This window comes from Helianthus annuus, chromosome 11, assembly GCF_002127325.2.
Source record: "Helianthus annuus cultivar XRQ/B chromosome 11, HanXRQr2.0-SUNRISE, whole genome shotgun sequence".
NCBI lineage: Eukaryota > Viridiplantae > Streptophyta > Magnoliopsida > Asterales > Asteraceae > Helianthus > Helianthus annuus.
This window is the reverse complement of record NC_035443.2, coordinates 167,554,989-167,574,179: the sequence shown is the minus strand read 5'-3', so window position 1 is coordinate 167,574,179 and position 19,191 is coordinate 167,554,989. Positions and strand designations below refer to the sequence as shown.

Genomic DNA, 19,191 nt, shown 5'->3' with positions numbered 1-19,191 from the left:
AAACATATGCTTTTATATGGTTAACAACTTAACGCACATAACACTTGGACTAATCTATTCACCGTTTAGAATATTACCCGCGATGGAACATGTACAGGTCTAATTGCCAGTATATACTCAGTTACAGCGTCGGCTACTTTAGTGCCACTACGCCAAATATGACCTATGGCCACACTTTTTCAAAAACCATCATGCCACACTTTCAAATAAATGTGTGGCTAAAGGTAATTAATGACATTTCAAAACCTTCTAGCCTACTTTTAGCCACACATTTTATTATTAATGTGACTATTGTATAATAACTCAAAACATTTAGCCACACTTTTTAAAAAAATGTGACATTTACTTGCCATTCTAGCCACACCTCAAAAAGTGTGTCCAAATATGACCTATTGCCACAATATTTGTTTAATTTTATAGTTCATGTGACGGAAAAACATCTTTTAGAAACGTTTGGTCACACTTTTAATAACAAATGTGGCAATTACTAGCCACAATAGAAAAATGTGGTCAAATGTTACTAAATGCCACGTTAGGTTTTTAATTATGTGACCAAAGAGTATTATTTACTAGCCACTTATAAGTTTTTTATGTGTGGCTGTTATCGATAGTGACCGCAAAACAAAAAAATGTGACCATAAGTTGTCTACCATCACGCTTTAATTAAAAATACTTTATGTGACCATTTTGCCCATCCTTCCGCTCCAGTACCTTCGTCTGCAACCAGTTACATGGAAGCAAAACGTGAAGACCGGTCACGTTAGCCGGCCCGCCACCACTGTCCCGGTGATGTGGGGGGCGTCCCCCTCGGCTGTTTTTGCAGCGACCTCCCGCGTCAGAGACTAACGTTTAGAGGCGAGAGGGCAAGGGCTAACCCAAGTGGGTAAAGCAGAGTAGTCCGGAATCGAACCGCCGCAGTATGGAAGCAAACATTTCCCCCACTTTAGCCACTGGGCTGCGCCCCTGAGGACTGCAACCAGTTACATCATGAAGATGCTCTTCTCATGTCCTCCAATTTTCAGCCACACCCCAATTTTCAGCCACACGGTCTCTGCTCTTCTTTTCAAATTCACTTTCTCATCTAAATTTGTAACCCTAATTCAATTTCTTTACCTCAAATCTCAACAAAAAAAACCCTAAATTCCGAAATTATTCATCAAAATCCAACCTTCTGACTTTCTTATGTTTAAGTTCATCCTTATTTCGACCGATTCGCAGTGTATCCAGCTTGAATATCATCGATTAATGTTTAAACAAAGAATTAAGGTGTTCGATTGTTTGAATCTTGAAAGTTTGGATTTTTTTATACTGAAATTGATGGAAATCGCTGCTACAGCGAAGTCGGATTCAGCAATTTGTATTCAGCTGTGCGCGATGAGAATGGGAATGGGAATGTGAAGCTTGATTGTCCAGCTATTGGGAAACAGTTTTCTGCTGAATAAATTTCAGCACAGGTATATGTTATTATTTACAAGTAGTTGATAACTAATTAGATTAGAATGTTAAATTTCAGCACAGGAAATAGTTTGCTGCTGAAGAAAAGTCATCGAGATGATCATCTCAACTAATGTTTCTAGAAGCATACACTTTTCTGCAAAGGGTCACCAATTACATCCTCAAGTTGTCAGATTCATACATTGTTAGGAGAGGTCTCCCATGGTGAACCCCAAAAGGAAGAAGCGTTGACTTTATGGTGCTGGTACAACCACCAGTGGGGAAAGACCAATTGCTTACCAGTTAGTCTGTCAATGTTTTCAAGTGCACATTAATAAGAAACAAGTTGGAACAAAGACTGACTCGTCTAAAACAGTTTAATTTGGTGATTCTTGACTTTATGCTCACCATTAGTGCGATCTCAACATAATTCATAATACTTGGATTGTTTAATTATTATGTCTAGCATTCGGAACTGAAAATAGTAATTAAATGTACAATCTTCTCTTAGAATAAGAAGTTTAATGCCCGAAAAATGTCCAACTTGATCATCTGCTTATTTCACGGTTGATTTTGTATAGGGCCTAAGTTGTTGTGACAATGTTTCCATAATCTAAGTTTGGTATATGCATGAATTTCCCATTACTAAAAGGCCAAAACTTGCAGTTGTGGGCAGCGGCCCCGCGGATTTGTTTGCGTCTATTGTACTTGCAGAATTTGGCGATGATGTTACTTTGATGGAAAGAGGGAACCCATAGAGAAACATGGGCGTGATATTGGTGCTTTGGTGATCAGAAAAATACTACAATCAGAAAGCGACTTTTGTTTTGGCGAGGTTACAATTCATTATTCGTTATTGCATTATTTTTGTTGCATAACATATTATTGCAAAAGTTAGAACACTATTACTAGACTCTTTATGTTTCTTATTTAAAGACTTGTGGTTAACAGGGTGGAGGAGGTACTTGGAGTGATGGAAAGTTGGTAACTAGAATCGGGAAGAACAACGGAAGTGTTTTTTTGTTAGTGCTCCTTCTCCATTTTAGCAACGAATGTTTGTCTTTGCTTTTCTTAAGCAAAGTGGGTTGGGTAACCAGTCTAGGGATGAGCTCGGTAGCAACGGTTGGTACCGAAAATGTCCAAAAACGGGTACCGGTACCAAAAAAAACCCGGTACGGTACGGTTTGGTACCGACATTTGAAGGTAAAAACGGTACCGAAAACATCAAAAGTTGGTACCGAATCGGTACTGAAAATATTTCGGTTCGGTAAATTCGGCTAGCGAGCCTAAACGAGCCCAAACAAAATTTTATTTTTCTATATATAATATTATAATAATAATGATGATAACATTAGCGAGCTGAACTCGAGCCGATCTTTAGCTCGTTTGAAGTTGTTCTCAAAATAGCTCGAGCCGAGCTCGAGCTTTTGGTTTTACTCGCGAGCCGAGCATGAGCTTCAGAAAAACATGACGAGCCGAGTTCGAGGCCAGTCGAGCTCGGGCTCGACCCGACTCGTTTACATCCCTAGCTCAAAGGCCCAATACATTGCAGCAGCTCATGGGAGTGTCAATGTGAATAGATATAACGTAGCAAACAGATATATGTTTTTACATTTCCTGTTCGGTTGGTCCACATCGCGTACATTATTTCACTGCAATAAACATCTAAGCATAATCAATATGAGTAAATTAGGGAGGGATTGACGAACACTGTGACTGTGTGTCCAACAAAAGTGTAGAGCATAGTAAAGTACAACACGAGCTCTATAGGACCACCATTAACCACACCTTGATTCTTGCCATGGACCAAGGCTGTAATGGATAGGTACCAGGTAGTGTAGTGGTGTAGATGGTCGAAAAGATCAAATATATATGCCCATATATTCGGTAGTTATGTAGTATTCGCTCTGGTCCCAAATTGCTTGGGTTGGCCTTGCTGGTTTGTATTCTATAATCATGACTGCATATATATTTTATGGTTAAACCTCTACTGACATTATATTCAGCTTGCTAGAATTATTGCAGTTGAGGACACATTGAGGTCCCATTATTAAGTTTGTACCCGGAACTCTAGGGGTGCAAACGAGCCGAGCACCTCGCGAGCTACTCAAGCTCGGCTAGAAAAAAGCTTGAACGCGCCAAGCTTAAACGAGCTTGAGTCCGAGCCCAAGCCTAAAAAACAAGCTGGTTTAGTAAACTACTAAACGAGCCCGAGCTTTGCTTATCGAGCTTGAGCTGGCTCGCGAGCCTATTGTTTATATAAGATTTTATTACTGTATGAAATATATATTTAAATAATAATACTAAGAAAATTATGAAAAAATAACTAAATTATATATAAAATAATAACTATAATTTATATAAATTAACAAACAAATAGAAAATGAGCCGAGCTCGAGCTCTCATAAGTTAAACGAGCTCGAGCTTGAGCTTAGTCGGGCTCGTCTCATTTGCACCCCGGCCAGAAGGAAGGCATATAAAACAGTATTTTAGTACGCATATTCTTATAAGTTTGTACTTATGATTTAATGTATTATCAACAGCATTCAAATGTGTCACCTAATGAAGACGTCTTCTTGAGAAGAGCTATGCCGACCCAAATTACAAAAAAAAAAGAGGTTTGTCGAAATGAGCGAAACAGAGTATACAAACATATATGGTAGTGCCATGTGACCAGGAGCACCTCAACGTGTCCTGAAAATGCCTTTCTTCTTGGAATGGAGAAATCTAGCAAATCATGAAAACGAGGCTAACTAACCAATTATTAAAGTTCAACGATACATGGAATGCTCAACATGGTGATGTATGCAGGCGAAAGTCAATATATGGGTTATGAATTACGAAGATCTTAAATTTGTTATCATATATTGGGAGTTATATTCAAAAGTCAAATGTTGGATAAAGTCAAAAGAATATAAAGTCAAATGCCCTTGATATTTAGAGTCAACATCTTGGAGCAGATCAATATGGGAATACACTTCACATTGATATCTGAAAACAGTTGTAATATGCATTTAAAGTGAAATTGAATGTTTCTAGCATGAAAGTTATTAAAAGAGGCAAAAGTCAAATGATGTCAAAAGTCTTTGGTGGAAGTGTGGACTTGGGTTTGTGAGTTACTGATTTGTATACTTGCCTTGTATTTTTTTCTTACAATAGTTGTTCCAATGATAGAGTGGGACTTGTATTTTGAACACGTCAAAGTGTTCCAATTAGATACTATTTAAGTTCTTTAAAATTTGTTCTTAGAACATATGTAGAGTGGGAGTTGTGTTTTCGTTTAACGGGCCACATTGGGCCTTAATGGATCATAATTGACAATAACAGGTTATATATGTCTTAATGAACCAAATTGGGCCTTAATTGATCCCAATAGATAATAATATACGGCTTAATGGGCCATATTGGACCTTATGGATCACAATAGGTAATAATAGATAACATATGTCTTAATGGACCATATTGGGACTTAATTAATCACAATGGGTAATAGTACATCATATACATCTTAATGGATCATATTCGGCCTTAATGGATTATAACAGGGATATAGTAGATAACATGTCTTAATGGACCATATTAGGCCTTAATGGACCATATGTGTCTTAATGGGCCTTATTGGATCATAATGGATAATACTAGATAGTACATGTCTTAATGGGGCATATTGGGCCTTATTGGATCGCAATGGACAATAGTAGATCATGTATGTCTTATTGGGCCATATTGGGCCTTAATGAATCAGAATAAACAATAGTAGATCATATTTGTTGTTTAATAGATGTTACTTGGATTTAATGGATCACTATAGAGAATAGTAGATCATATTTGTCGTTCAACGGATCTTTCTAGGCTTTAATGGATCGTAATGGAGAATAATAGATCATGTATGTCGTTTAATGGTTCTTATTGGATTTTAATGGATCACAATGAACAAGAGTAGATCATATTCGTCATCTGATGGATCACAATGGATAATAGTAGATCATATTCGTCACTTAATGGATCTTATTGGGCTTTGATTGATCACAATGGACAATACTAGATCATATATGTTTTAATGGACTGTATCACAATAACAAAAAAATGTATGACAACTAGTAGGGGCACAGAAAAGCTGAGTAGAGCTCGACTAGGCTCGAGCTCAAGCTTGTTTAACTTATGAAGGCTAGATTCGAGATTTGTTTTTAAAGCTCGAGCTCGACTTGTAGATAGTTTTTCAAGCTCGATCTCAACTTGTTTAATATTTATTAATCAATTTATATTAAATATAATTAATATTTTATATATAGTTTAGTTTGGGCAAAACCATTAAATTGACCAAACCATAAGGATCAAAACGGAAGTTTACTCTATTATTTAAATATATTTGAATAGTGAAATTTAAATATATATTTTCAACATATACAAATTCTATGGGCGGCAATAATGCCTTTCACCTATTGGGTGAAATGGGCGGTGGTGAGAATAGTGCCAGACAACTGTCTCGCACTCCCCTATTGGGCCAACAAATTTACGATTTTATCCCGCTTTAAAACTACGATTTTGTCATTAGTTTAAATTTTTTTCGCCCCACTTAAAAATATATTTACGCTTTTGCTCCCAGATAAAAAATTCAATTTTGCCCTGGGTTCAAACTTACGACTTTGACCCTTTTAAATTTACAGTTTTGCCATTAGTTTTTTTCCCATTATAATTAAGATTTTGCCATCAGTTCAAAGTTATGTTTTTATCCGACTTAAAAATAAATTTACGTTTTTGCTACCAGCTAAAAATTTCAATTTTGCCGTAGGTTCAAAATTACAATTTTTCCCCGTTTAAATTTACAGTTTTGCCAATAGTTTTTTTCTCACAGCCAAGTTATAATTTTGCCCTCAAATTAAAGAGTAAATTACGTTTTTGACCCATGTGGTTATATCACTTTTACTATATTGGCCCAAAATAAGAATTTTTAACATATCTGCCCCTATGGTCTCTATAACTAACCATTTTGACCCCTATGATCTCTAGACTTAGGGGCCAAAATGCTTAGTTATAGAGACCATGGGGGCAGATATGTTAAAAATTCTTATTTTGGGCTAATATAGTAAAAGTGATATAACCACAGGGGCCAAAAATGTAATTTACTCCAAATTAAATTTACAATTTTGCTAAGTTGTTTTCCTGGTTAAATTACAATTTTGCCCCCAGTGTAAAATTACAGTCATGCCGACAGCTGTCTTGCACTCACTCATTAGTCCTGAAAAATTACAATTTTGCCCTGAGCCGAAAAATACGGTCTTATCATCGTTTTAGTTTTTTTTTATTGCAAAATTATAGTAGTATTTTTTTTAACTGATTGAGAATTACTCGGTTATCGCCCCGCAACGCGGGCGGGGCCTTAACTAGTTTAATATATTAGTTGATTTATATAAATAGTGAGCTCGGGCACATTTTCTAAACGTGCTTGTTTTTTGAGCGAACCTGGAGTAATTCGGCTTATTTGCAACTTTAGTCCTTAACTATTTGTTGTCTCTGTGCTCACATCCCATTCATCCTAAATTTCATTTCCCTCATAGCAAAAGTACTCCAAATTTTCATTTCCCTCCTCTTACGAAGATTCATTTCCCCCCAGTTTCCATTATTCTCTCAATCCCCTCTAATCCTAAATCTTCATTATTCTCTCAATCCCTTCTAATCCTAAATCATATAATTCAAATGAGAAACCCTATCTTCCTTTTACATATTCAACCACCAACAGTACTCCGAATCTATTTTCGTTAAACCGGAACCCTAATACCTAATAACTGGGAAAGACAGTGGTTATGTCAATAAAGGTCGAACGTGAAGGTGGGTGTGCAGGGGAGGTGGCTGTTTATGGTGGGTAATAGATGCGGGAAAGATGGAGGAAACACCAGAGATTTGATTTGAGGAGGCGATTTCGATTGTTCAGTGTGACATTGTGCGTATGAAACTAGGGTTGGCAGGGCCGGGGGGTGGTCAACAAGGTTTCAGGTAATACTCTATTTTAGTTTTTAAATCTCATATTATGTTATCAATATTGTTATAAGCACTTTTTTGAAATTTATGTATGCCTAGTTTACTATAAAGTTGTTAAGTGATGTAGGAAGTAGGTTCTTACAAAATGTTTCAGTTTATGTATGCCTAGTTTACTATAAAGTTGTTTTGTGTTTGGTATAACTGCAATTTGTTAATTGTGTGATTCCGCTTGGAGTTTCTTCTCTTGTACAATATATGGCTTTCTGAATAACATGGTTTTGGCATTTGAACTTTACTAGTTGCAGATTACTTGTATATTGTGTGGTATGTTTTATGTATTTACTTAATGAATTTGACTTAACTCCTATAATTCAAAGTATAGGGAGAGAGTTATCTGAATGCTGATACCATATGAACAAGGTAGTTAAAGCAAAGGGGTTTGAAATTAGTGTATCTTTGTTAACCTTGGAATCAATTAACTGGTATCTTGCATTTGAAGTCTTATTTCATCACAGTTTCCCAATGATCATCAAAATGAGTAAACAAAAAGAGTATACAATAGTTTACGATTATTGAGAGAGTTCAATGGGTATATTGATTAGTGTATCTTCATTGCACTCCTTATTGTTGCTGAACACTTAGTAAATAGTAATTGGTCTTGTACTTACATTAAAAGTTATCTTCGACAAACCTGAATGTGTATATTGATCAGTAATTGATGTTGAGGAGTGTAAACCAGCCAGGCCGAGCTCGGCTTGTCATGTTTTTATGTAGGCTCGAGCTCGGCTCGGTTCGAGCATACTTATTTGAGCTCGAGCTCAGCTCGCGAGTAAAACCAAAGCTTGAGCTCGGCTCAAGCTCGCTTCAATATTGCTTTGACAAGCCAAAGCTCGTCTTGTGTTCATCTCGACAATGTTATCATCATTATTATTATATTATATATAAAAAACTAAAATTTTGTTTGGGCTCGTTTAGCCTTGATCTTTTCAAACCTTTATCATCAACAGTCCAATACTTTCTTGAGAAGCGATCCCCAAGGTATTCTGTTGTTTCCAACTCCTTCATAACTGTTGCCTTTTCCTTCTTTGTTTATTTATTCTTATTATTATTTTTTTCATTTTGAATTGGCAGGCTTTCTTGGCTTTCTTCTGACATAAAGAAACTGGTAGTTATTTGATATCCGGTGGTTTTTGACTAATGATCTATGTAAGTTAATAGAGAGCTAATAATTGATTATTTATACACTATTATTTTGCAACAATGTTGTGCAATAGGAGTTGTATTGTGTGCATTGTGCTTTGTAAGATGATTTTCCACTATGTACCGAACCGGTACCGGTACCGAATTTACCGAACCGGGTACACTTTCGGTACCGATTCGGTACCAACTTTTGAGATTTTCGGTACCGGTCCGGTACGGTACCGGTACCCACTTTTGGGGATTTTCGGTATCGGTCGGTACCGAGCTCATCCCTAGTAATTAATTGCAAGAACCCTACAGTTTATAATTTTATGCTTGGTGTCTGTTATGATTTTGTAGCATTAATAATTTTTGATCTAGCGCATTTCATTGACCTTCACTTGATTACAGTTCGCACGAACTGAAATTTATAAATATGTGTTTGCTTTTTGCTATGGTTCGTTAGCATCATATTATGTGTTCAACTGAAAAAGCCCCGCGACGCAACGCGCGCGGGTCTTTATCCTAGTTACCCTTTTAAATATAAACAAAACTATATTTTCAGTTACAGGCGGTAACTGCTGCTGGAGCTTTTCTACATGGGCTGGAGGATGAATACTATAAGGTACTACTTATGCTGATGCACTGCATTTCTTATATTAATTCTTATCCATATACTTAGGAACGAGTCTATTCGGGTTATGTTTAATCTAAAATGGGAAAACTTAAACAAATTATTTATAAATGAATCAAATTAAATGGGCCAAACAACTACATATTAAGTTTATTTTCTTTTATTGATATTTAAGTGATGTGAGTTCTCTATAATTAACTTATATGAATTGTATTGTATTGCAACCATGCATATTTGTTTTATTGAGGCATTGTTTATACTTTATATGATAATGATGATGAGGTTAATGGTACACTTAGTTTTTTCTATTTATCACAAGCACAGGGGCGGAGACAGCATAGAACCAGCCGTAGCACGGGCTACGGCTCAAACTCGTGTTCGTAGTGTTAATTCATGACTATTTGAGCGTCATTCCCTGCGATCTCAAGTCTGAACAGGTCAGAAACATCGTCCCGATTCGTCCCTGAAGCCACTCGAACCTGCGTTTCATTGATGCTAGTGAAATCGTTGATCAGATTCGTCCATGCGTTTTGTTGTAAGTTTTTGGTTTCTTGGATACACTGTTGGTTCAGGCCCCTTTGATCACACACACAACACACGTATGAGTGTAATATGCAGACAAAGGAAACTTGCTGTTTTAGAATGAAGAATGGGTACAAATGGAACAAAATAAGTCTACCCTATATATAATAAACAAAACTAAAGTAAAACCACATGCATAATAGACCCATCACCAACGTACACTTCCAATGTTTCTTTCCTCCACTCCAATGGTCATCTTTCCCACTTGCACAACAGCAACCATGCAGCAAACTAATTCACAACCCGTGAACCATAAACATGCTCCGATGACCCATCTTATTCTTGGTGACCCATTTCAACAAAACGGGCAACTGACTTGACCGGTAAAAAACCCGCAACATCAAGATTAACCCAACATACACAGTAAAAAAAATGGGATACCCCTGGTTTTAAGGTCTAGCTCCGCCACTGCACAAGCATCCCCCTCTCTCAAAATGAGTGAAGTAATTCACCGGACATATAAAGTGCTGAACCTGACCCTAGTCACACTAGAAACTAACCGGTTGACATTATGTATAGGTTTGTGACATGGCTACAATATATATAAATACAACTGGAGGTGATGGTTTCATTGATGGGCTAAGAGACATCAGAACTGGCCACCAGTTACAAGTTTACTCACTACCACAACAAGGTAGCCACTAGCCCATGGATGCAAATTTGCAGCACTTTCAAGTCATTGCATTGAGTAGATACGAACTTGAAGAAAACAACCTTGAAATAGCTCTTAGTTTTTGTGTACATTTGTTTCCCTTTGCAGCTTTTGTAGATAGGTGTTGCTTATAAGTTTATGTCTTTCGTTAGTATTCAAATTGAAAACTTATGTATGGATTTATGGTTATTAATGCTAACATCATTTGTATTATAAATTATCTCGTGTTTATTGTACAAAAAAATTAAAAATAAAATGGGTAATTACACGAAAATGGCCACATAGAACCCTAATACATATGTGTGACCAAAGATTAGATAACAACCACACTTAAAATTACATAATTTCGTGTGGCTACAAAATAACCATTAGCCACAACATAGTTACTTTGTTTTTTGCTGTGTGACGGAATGATACCAAGCGTCATGGGAAAAGAAAATTATGTGTGACCAAAGGTTAAACAATAGCCACATTTAGAATTACAAAATTTCGTGTTACTATAAATAACCACTAGCCACGCCATTGTTACTTTGTTTTTTGTTGTGTGACAAAATAATACAAAACGTCATAGGAAAAGAAAATTATGTGTGACCAAAGGTTAAATAATAGCCACACTTAAAATTACAAAATTTTGTGTGACTATAAATAACCACTAGTCACGCTATAGTTACTTTGTTTTTTGTTGTGTGACAGAATAATACCAAACGTCATGGGAAACGAAAGTTATTTGTGACCAAATGCTAGACAATAGCCACACTTAAATTACAAAATTTAATGTGGCTGTACATAACTATTAGCCACACTTTCGTTACTTTGTTTTTTATTTTTGTGACGGAATGATAGCAAGTGTCATGGGAAAAACAAATATGTGTGACCAAATGTTAGACAACAGCCACACCATCATCACTTTGTTTTTTTGTGTGTGGCAAAACGGTAGCAAATGTCATGGGAAAAACAAATATGTGTGACTAAAAGTTAGACAATAGTCACACTTAAAATTCCAAAAGTGTTTTGTGTGTCTAGTAAAAGTTTTTAGCCACACTTACAATAAATTCATGTGACTATATGTTAGGATGGACCTCACATAAAGTAAATTCATGTAACCATTGACACCTTTTAGCCATATTTAATAGACAAAATGTTTGATTACAACCCTTTTTGCCACACTTTTCTTTAATTTATGTGGCTAAAACAGACGTTTTTGTAAATATGTGTGGCTATATAATAGAAACAGTCACACTTGAATTAAATTCATGTGGCCGTCGCAACCCTTTAGCCACACTTAACAGAGGAAATGCTAGATATTAACAAAAAATGTTGGTACCCTTTAGCCACACTTTTAAGTTCTACGGCCACTAAAAAGTGTGTGTGGCTGTATGATACCTATGATGACTCGAGCTTTGGTCACACTTGACATGAAAAAAATATGTGTGGCGAAAGAAATATAGTCACACTTTTTTTGTGTGGCTGTATCCCTATTTTGGCGTAGTGTGCTTAACTTTTTTTATTTTTAATCTATCTTAGTTTTTCTTAGTTGAAGTTGTTTATTACAATGAAATAAATATCTATAAGCTGCTTCAGTTCAATGGCCAAGTTTTTCTCAATTCATGCTTCATAATAGCATCCTCCACTCGTTTGTCGGGGTGGTTTGGTGTCCGTTGTAGGGGTGTTCACGAGCCGATCCGATTCGATCGAGGGTCTGCTCATGTTCGGATTGAATTACAACCGATCCGATCCGATCGGATCAAATTTGCAAAACCGAGCACAAAAGTAATGCTCATGCTCGGATTGAATTTGAATCGATCGGATCGTTTTCGCTCGGTTTCGCCGGTTTTTATCAAATCCTAACTAAAATCGAGCGGATCGTTTTCACTTGGTTTCGCTCGATTGAATTATAATGTTGCGTTAAACAAAAACAAATCCTAACTTAATTAAAACATGTTCTAACACTTTACTAATAAATTAAAACAATACATAACTAAAATCATGATTCTAAAAATGTTCTTAACAATATCAAGAAGCACAAAATAAAGTGTGAAATACAAATAGTCATTTACTTCAAAATCCATAAACTTGTTCTTTAAGCTTGATCATCTCCATCCACAAAATTCAACTTCAAATCAACATATAACCTATAAACACAAGCATTAAACAAATCCATTAAGTTCTACACATTACATAACAACTTTTATGGTTTGTAAAAATACATGTCATTTATTATCAGACCCGTCTGGAGTCAACACATCAGTTTGTTAATTATAACAACTTTTTAATTTTTTTGGGCTAGTATATTTTTGGGGTTTTAATCTTTAAAATCTATAATATATATATATATATATATATATCTATATCTATATATATATATATATATATATATATATATATATATAGGATTAGGTTCAAACGTGAACAAAATCTCAAGAGTGAACTGCGTGAACTGATCTGGGCCCTTGATTTTTATGATCTTGAAATTAAAGTGAGTGGCATGATGGTAATTATTTGGTTAATTTTTTCCATTTAATTAAATACAAAAGGGTATATATGTAATTTCAATCTTAAATTGATTGCATAAATCTCTCACAAATCAAGTAATCAATTATCCTCTTAAATTGAATGCATAAATCTCTCACAAATCAAATCAAGGATTAAGAAAGATGTAACTTAATTCAATTATTAAAATAATTATTTGTTTAAATGCGATGTACACATGTGTATTCTGATTTTGCCCTCTTTTTAATGCGATGTACACATCTGTATATCGTCTGTTTTTGTGATATCTCGGAATTTTTTTTGTATTGAATGTTGATGTACACCTGTGAATTACTGTACACATATGTACGATGCTGAGTACACATGTGTACTGTTCTATTTATATCCAAGTACACATGTTTATACTGTTGAAATATGAAGGTTACGTGGATCTTAAAAATCAAAATTTGAATTCTGGTGATTAAATCTGAAATAAAAATTAAAATTGAAATCTGGTGATTTGTTATTTGTTTTGATAATTATCTTATTAATAAATAAACATAATGTGGATAACGAATTTAAATTAGGAAAGATGTAACTTAATTCAATTATTAAAATAATGATTTAAATCTAATTTTTTATATAATTACAATCCTACCCTTAACAACTAAAAAGGAAATCAAGGGTCCATATCTGTTCACGCAGTTCACTCTTGGGAGGTTGTTCACGCTGGAACCCTACCCTATATATATATATATATATATATATATATATATATATATATATATATATATATATATATATATATATATATATATCATTAATAAAAATAATTCGAGCGAAACCAAGTGATCGAAGAGCGAGCGGACCTTTGCTCATGCTTGGATTGAATTTGAATCGAACCGATCTGAACGGCTCATTTACAAACTAAGCGGGAATCGAATGAGCACTTTTCGTGCATTTTTCGAGTGATCGTCGAGCAGTTTGGACAGCCCTAGTCCGTTGGTGGGGTGGTTCAGTCTAGATGACTCATCCTCCAAATTTAAGTATGTGTGAAATGACTAAATTGCCCTGTTAACCCAACTGGCTATACACTCCCAAATTTAACTAAAAAGGAAAACGCAAGTCACAGGATTCGAACCTGTGACCTTTGCTTTGAAATGTCGATTTTAAACCATTGATCCATGTATTCATCTTGTTATTAAATGCATATTCTTTTCCTTTTAACATAATAAAACTCAAACCAGCATGTTATCATCCATGCACCTCCCAATCTTCAACAATCTGCAACAAACTCATGATCAAAATTACTGTTTTTTTATTACGTTAAAAGGAAAAGAATATGCATTTAATAACAAGCCGAATACATGGCTCAATGATTTAAAATCGACATTTCAAGCAAGGGTCACATGTTTGAATCCTACGACCAGCGTTTTCTTTTTTAGTTAAATTTGGGAGTGTATAGCCAGTTGTGTTAACAGGGCAATTTGTTCATTTCACATAGGGGAATTGGCCTGTAATAATCCTAACTATGTGTCATTGGCCATTGCCAGCCCCACCTTTGAATATTCCCCACGCCAGTCTCACCTTTCACTTATTTTTCCTCCACCGGTCCTTAGTTAAAAAAAAAAAAAAAAAAAAAAAAAAAAAAAAAAAAAACCTTAACGGAGTTAAGTTTTTTGTTTTTTTTTTTTGAATTACAAGCTGACGTTTTAGGGCTTTTGATCAGAACGAGGATACAGGTCGAATGATGTAAAACTTACCTTGAAATTGTGCTCCAAACGATGAAAACGGTGCTTCGATTCGGGTGTTTAAACTTCCAATTAACAAAAATCAAGTCGTTTGTAGCACCGTTTCGAGGTAAGTTTTACATCAATAGACTCGTATCCTCGTTCTGATCCAAAACCCTAATACGTCAATTTGTAATTCAGAAAAGGGAATTAGTCTGTAATAATCCTAACTAGAGGTCATTGGCCATTGACAGTCCCACCTTTGAATATTCCCCCCACCAGTCCCGCCTTTCACCTATTTTTCCTACACTGATCCCGTTAAAAAAAAAAAAAAAAAAAAAACTTAATGGAGTTAAACTTTTTTTCCAAATTACAAACAGATTTTTTAGGGCTTTTGATCAGAATGACGATACAAGTCCATCGATGTAAATTTACCTCGAAATGGTGCTCCAAATGACTTAATTTTTGTTAATTGGAAATTTAAACACCCGAATTGAAGCACCGTTTTTATCGTTTGGAGCATCGTTTCGAGGTAAGTTTTACATCAATGGACTCGTATCGTCATTCTGATCAAAATCCGTAAAAAGTTGTTTATAATTTGAAAAAAAAAAAAACATAACTCCGTTAAGTTTTTTTAACGGGGGACCGGTGTAGGAAAAATAGGTGAAAGGTGGGACTGGTGGGGGAATATTTAAAGGTGGGACTGTCAATGCCCAATGACCTCTAGTTGGGATTATTACAGGTAAATTCCTCTTCAAAAACAACTTAACTCTATTAAGTTTTTTTAACTGAGGACTGGTAGAGAAAAAATAAGTGAAAGGTGGGACTGGCATGGGGAATATTCAAAGTTGGGACTGGCAATGGCTAATGACGTCTAGTTGGGATTATTACAGGCCAATTCCCCTTTCACATATACTTAACGGAATTAATGGATGTGGTTAACGAAAATGGACTGAAATAGTTACGAAATTTAAACCACAGGGACTAAAATCGCAAATTTTAAACTAATGAACTGAAATAGGGATTTTGACAAACTACAGGGAAGAAAAACGTAACTAACTCATAAAAATAAAAAGATAACTATTTCTTAATGTTTTTTTACCAAATAAAGTCTCATGTTTTTTAAATAAAAAATTAAACCTAATTAAATTATAAAAAAATATATATAAAACAAATTACAAAAAAAATACATTGACCAAATTAAACAATTACGCAAACCTAATTTTAATATTACACGCACCTAGTTTTAGTATTACACAAACTTAATAATAATTAAACTATTACACAAACTTAATAATAATTAAACTATTACACAAACCTAATTAAACATACAATATTAATTCCTAACTAAACACATAAAAGCCTTAGTAGATATCCCAATCATCTAGGTAGTACTCTGGATATGACACACTACGATCGCTATTACGATCGTCCGACCTCACGTCTTGACGTAAGCATCCAAAGTCAGGAGAGGAGGGGATGGTTCATCGTGCACCGGTGATAGGTATTCCTCACCCGAATCGGTTTCGTAATCTTCAGCCCAGCTGGATACGACTCGTGTTGAACGGAGGTTTGTGGGTCAAGTACAGATTAAATAGTAACAAAACACATACATTTAATTATTTTCATATAAATAAATATTAATAAAAGACTCCAATTAATGGCACATGGCAATTTCTCCTTCAACCTCACAACTTTACTCTTAATTTATTTAGAAATAATTTTGTTACTACTACTACTACTATTACTACCACTACGACTACCACTACCACTACCCATGACCACGACCACGACCACGACTACTCGACGACGACGACTACCACTACCACTAACTACTACTACTATTTACTATAAGTTATCTTAATTTTATTTTTTATGATCTCTCCGTCTAACTTTAATTAATATTATATATTAAAACATCTTTCTGATGTTATAAAATGATATTAGGAATTTTGTTTTATTTAACCTCTTGTAAATAAAACTAATAAAGCTTTTCACTAATTTATTGATAGTCCTCAACCTGTGATAAATGGTGAATTTTGATTATGTATGCTTATTCATGGTCAAGTATGGTTATGCTTGACGAATTTCAGTTGTGTCTAATAATTGAGACTATTAATGATCAAGTATCGTTGTCTGGCCAACTATAACTAATCAATAATTTATAAAGATTAAGAAATATGAAATCTTTATAAATATGTTACGTGAAATATACATAATATATAGAGATTAAAAAATAAGATGTTTTGAAACTAAAATCAGAAATTAACTTTAACTTTATAATATTAATACATTTAGAGTTTACGTTTATTAACGATATTACAATTTTTTTATAATAATATAGTTTATATATCCTCAACCTATGTGATAAAATAATGAATTATGAACGTATAAGATTATAATATTATTATATTCTTTAACCATGTGATAATGAATATATAAAAGTTTATGATTTGTATTTTTTTATATTTAACCCATGTAATACACGGTTTATAACACCTACAAATTAAATAAAATATATAGCCAATCAAGATTTTTTTTATATATTTAACCCGGTGTAATACACGAGCTTATACCACGTGACATTTTCTTCTTTAATATATGTCTTTTATTATTAATTATTATTATTAATATAAAGGATATTTTCTGATAATTCTAATATTATTATTAATTAATATATAATATAAGGATATTGATCTAATCCGCATGGGTTTAATCTAATTCTAATATTATTTTATTAATATATATATAATATAATTATAAATTATTGTTGAATATATCTTTAATTATTATTTAATATATAACATAGGATATTGATCTAATTCGCACAGGTTTAATCTAATTCTAATATTATTTTATCAATATATACTATAAATTTAAATTATTGTTGAATATAGCTATTGAAGGTTGGAGAATTAACGAATATACACTTTTGAATTTAAATTAATTTTATATAGTTACTAAATTTTATTTAACTTATGGTTGTAATCTGTTTACGATCAATCATATATATAAGATATTTTTCATTATTGTAAATAATATTTACATAGCGCCTTTAGTTTACATGTGATCGGTGGAATAAATTATGAGATGAGTTTAGCTTTTTAGTTATTGACAATAATGAGTATGTAATTTAAAGTTATATATAGTGGAATCTGTAACACTCGACTCGTTTTTAAAATAATTTAACATAAACAAAGCATTTGTAAACCAAAACTTTGATTTACATATCAAACATGAGGAAATTTTAACCAAGTTAACATCTTAGACAAGTACTATTAGTTTAACAATCCCAAATAAAAACAAGTATTTAAGTGTTAACTACATAGACATTGTTTTAAACATGATTAAGTAATCGTGGAAGCTTCAAAAAATCGTGTTCGGTTCTTGTAATCGTACTTGATCGCCGTCCGGATTAAGCCCATCTTCACCTATGCTCAAAACCACGTAAAATATTAGTTTTGACACCTTAAAATTAAGTAAAAACAGGTTCCATGGTTAAACAATGAGAACAAACAACATTTGCAACGGATTGGGGCGGTCGTGCCCCGCGACCGAAGCGGCATCAGCCGTCGCAGCCCGCCACGGCCGTGGCGTGACGCGAGCACTTGTTTTTGACAGTAGGTTCGTTGCTGGGTGCTGTATATCAGCCCAACATCACTATTTCCTATTTACAAACTTTAAACTATCATAACTTTTGACTCGAGCGTCTGATTTAGTCGATTCTTTCTCCTACACGTCCGTAATAAAATTACCGACGCACCTATCTTAACCGTTTAGTCAAAAATGGAATGTATGGCTGGGACCAGTAAATGCATAATATACTCGTTTGACCCATATAGTTTTTGTACTAATTTGACTAGTAACAACTTAAGACAACAAGGCGTATTTATCCCAACTTCTGGGGCTTACGACCACTGGCGTTTCATTACCACACTTGTGGCTTCACGCTTTTGTGATCCGTCTTCGCAAAATGTCAATCAAAACAAGGTTTTCTTACTACCTACCAATTATTTGACCCGTTTGGCTCATTTGCGAAATCCTCTGTTTCTAATGACTACCAAACGCATCTTATTCAATTTACAACTCATTAATTCAAACACGATTAAGAACAATTAACATATCTATTTTACATAATGTAACATAACAAGTTACATACCTTTTAAAGTACGCCCTTCAAACGCAATTCGCCTCTGGCTTGTCCACTTGACGCCCCGGTATCTTTTCCTTTAGAGTTCAATCACAACCCGTTTAGAACTCTTTCCATAACATGTAACGCATAACTTGCCGAAATTTACAAATACGCGTTTTAATTCAATTTTTCAGTTTTAAAGCCTTCTTTTAGGCATTTTTACAAACACTACTAAGGCAGAATTTTATTCACTTTATTATCATGTTCATGGCTTGTTATTAGCCGATTTTAACATCAATTAATCATGTTCATAGCAATTTTAGCATCTACAACATCAGAATTTATTCATTAAAATTCAAACTACACTAGAATAACTATTAATTTCTAGTGTTTAGCATGA

At 34.2% G+C, this 19,191-nt stretch overlaps 2 long non-coding RNA genes across 4 annotated transcripts; both read left to right on the top strand.

Annotated features, from left to right (window-relative positions):
* Positions 1-705: 705 nt before the first annotated feature.
* LOC110891015 lies at positions 706-4,516 on the top strand. Of its 2 annotated transcripts, XR_002564959.2 has the most exons (3): positions 706-2,269; positions 2,386-2,456; positions 3,978-4,516. It is a non-coding gene; the product is annotated as an uncharacterized LOC110891015 (long non-coding RNA). The 2 variants fall into 2 exon arrangements; XR_004872794.1 differs by having other exon boundaries at positions 707-2,269; positions 2,386-4,516.
* Positions 4,517-6,945: 2,429 nt separating this feature from the next.
* LOC110891014 lies at positions 6,946-10,677 on the top strand. Of its 2 annotated transcripts, XR_002564956.2 has the most exons (6): positions 6,946-7,428; positions 8,389-8,451; positions 8,545-8,619; positions 9,158-9,217; positions 9,551-9,761; positions 10,328-10,677. It is a non-coding gene; the product is annotated as an uncharacterized LOC110891014 (long non-coding RNA). The 2 variants fall into 2 exon arrangements; XR_002564957.2 differs by lacking the exon at positions 8,389-8,451 and having other exon boundaries at positions 6,948-7,428.
* The last annotated feature ends 8,514 nt before the right edge of the window (positions 10,678-19,191 follow it).